This window comes from Phoenix dactylifera, chromosome 11 (genome assembly GCF_051530095.1).
Source record: "Phoenix dactylifera cultivar Ajwa chromosome 11, Ajwa_hap1_PhDact_Kaust_v1.1, whole genome shotgun sequence".
Classification (NCBI taxonomy): domain Eukaryota; kingdom Viridiplantae; phylum Streptophyta; class Magnoliopsida; order Arecales; family Arecaceae; genus Phoenix; species Phoenix dactylifera.
Window position 1 is genome coordinate 12,328,220 of NC_143200.1, and position 2,461 is coordinate 12,330,680.

The following is a 2,461-nucleotide window of genomic DNA, read 5'->3' on the forward strand; positions in this document are numbered from 1 at the left end:
AAGTTTTCAGCTGCCGGCCAATTCCCACTGATTTAAGAAAGCCCGTTGAAATGGATAAATAGGTCGTGTACACTTAATCAAGTTGGTAGGTACTTAGACATTAATTTATTTATTTTTTCTTTATTTAAATATCTGGGCAAAATCCCCTCTCAAAAGAAAATTAGGGACAGCCCCAGAGAGCGCTTTATTCAACTTATTAGAATGAAGAAATTGTGTGCGTGTATATGACATTTTATTCCTTTCCCATTCTATTTAAGCTGAAGCAACCAAAAAAGAGAGAAGTGGCGCGAGTCTGTATCTAGGGTTTTTGGATCTGGGCCTCTTCAGAAATCCTGAGCTTCCTAGCAAGCGATTACGGTACTTCTTTCTCTGGATTCTCTCTGTTCTCCTTTCTCAAAAGCGCCGAACTTTCATTTGACTGTGTATTCTTCCCTCCGAATAATTGAAATTAGGATTTTTTTCTTGAACTAGATTTCTTGCAAGAAGTAAGGAAACGTCTTGATTTTCTGAATTTTCATCTTTGGCATACGATATTTTCTGTTGGGAGGAGAATTCCGCTTGGCAACTGCAACCTTTGGGGTTTATATTGGATCCTGCATCCGGTCTTCTTTTGTGGCATATTTCCAAAACCCCAAACCAAGAACTAGTTCTCTAAATTTGCAAGATCTGTGGCTAGATTATGAAATCTGAGGAGAGACCCGAACAGAAATTTTTCCGAGCTTCTGATTATAATCGAAATCCTTCTTGAAGCTCAGAACTTTGATAAATTCCCGGCGGTCAAGGTCCGTGTGGTTTGTTTCATCTCATGGCAAATCCATGGAAAGCAGAGATCTGTGACTGGATTATTAAATCTGAGGAGTGATTCGAAACCGAAAGGTCAAAGTTTTCAGAGCTTCTGATCATAATCCTAATCCCTTTCGAAGCATAGAACTTTGATGAATTCACAGCGGTCGAGGTCCCTGAGACTTGTTTCATCTCATTGCAAATCCATGGGAGTAGAGATAGTAGAGCAGTCATCAACAGATTCTTCTATGGACAACACAGTGTACTGCTGCATCGCGAAAGGAAACAGAATTCTCTACTCTTACAACACCAAAGACCGTGAGCTTGAGGCCCTGGCGGCCCTCTGCCTTGCGAATGCCCCACCCTTCCACAGGTGGTACTTCCACACTGTTGGGACAAGAACTTTTGGTTACTTGATGGAAGGTGGATGCACCTATTTCGCCATTGTGGAACCTAGCTTGGGGAATCTGGAGATCCTTCGGTTCCTAAAGCACATCAGGGATGGGTTCAAGAAGGTCTCAATGAATGGTTTCCATGATGAAGTGGTGCCCATCATCCGGCAGTTGATCAACTCATTGGAAAGAATGCCTCGACCAACAACAATTTCTGTTGATGAGAGCTTGGAGGGGAATGTGTCAAGTGATAGTTCCATATCTGGAAGGACCCCTTTACTTGGAAACAGCAAGCATGATAAGAGGAAGATGAAGGACAAAGTAGTTGAGAATCATGAAGTTTGTGAAGACCGTATAGACAGAGGAGTGAAGATCAACATGCCACCAGAGCCAGTAGGCAGTATGCCGTTGCAAAAGAGCTCAAGTTTGAGGAGGACTCAGGCACCGCAAGTTGAACAGAGGTTGTGGTGGCGACATGTGAAATTAGTTGTTGCTGCTGACATTATCCTTTGCTTGGTTTTGTTTGGTGTTTGGTTGGCTGTCTGCAAGGGTTTCAAGTGTATTTCGGATGGATAGCTAAATGGGTTAGATTTGGAGAACAAGGATAGTGCGGGAATTGGAAGCATGAAACACTTCATTGGATGTTATTTTGAAACGTTTATTTGTTTAGAAATGAAAGATGGATGCAACAAAACTACAACACGGTTGATATTTCTTGTTGCAACTTTTAGGAAGAATGGATTAGGAGATTTACTTGGCAGTTGTCAAGATTATTGAGATATGGTGTATTTGTATGTATTCATTTGCATTTTTTTTTCACTTCAGTGTTACTACTGCAACAATGGCTGCTTATATGTACTTCATGCTCTTGTTTTGTGTGGTTCTTGAGCAAACAGATAAAGCACGATATAAAATGATATTTTCAGTTTCCTTTTTGACTTTGTTTACATTTGCTAATCGACTGAAATTCATTTTTTTTTTGGGTCAATGTGGTGTTAGAAATAGAAAGGACAGCTCTTAATTGACAGTACTCTAGTTTGCTATATGTTAACTTGTTATGAGGTTTATACGAAAGTAACATTTGAACTCCAGAAAAAGCTAACTTTATTCTTCTTGCTTTAACTTCCACTTCTGAACAAGCATTGATGTGGCATTTTGGAAAACCGAAGTTCATCTGTATCTCCTTTTTTAATTTCTATTACTTATATGAGATTGAAATTGTTAAAAATTGTACTAAACTTCTATGGCATTAGAACTTTTTCGTTTTCATAATGTTGCTCAAAGGT

The 2,461-nt window shown here is 39.5% G+C and overlaps 1 pseudogene across 2 annotated transcripts; it reads left to right on the top strand.

Annotated features, from left to right (window-relative positions):
• LOC103717261 (phytolongin Phyl1.1 pseudogene) lies at positions 1 to 2,105 on the top strand (annotated as a pseudogene). 2 transcript variants are annotated; one of them, XR_015971157.1, is made up of 2 exons: positions 1 to 85; positions 258 to 2,105. The product of XR_015971157.1 is annotated as a phytolongin Phyl1.1 pseudogene, transcript variant X1 (transcript). The 2 variants fall into 2 exon arrangements; XR_015971158.1 differs by having other exon boundaries at positions 85 to 357; positions 472 to 2,105.
• Positions 2,106 to 2,461: the final 356 nt, after the last annotated feature.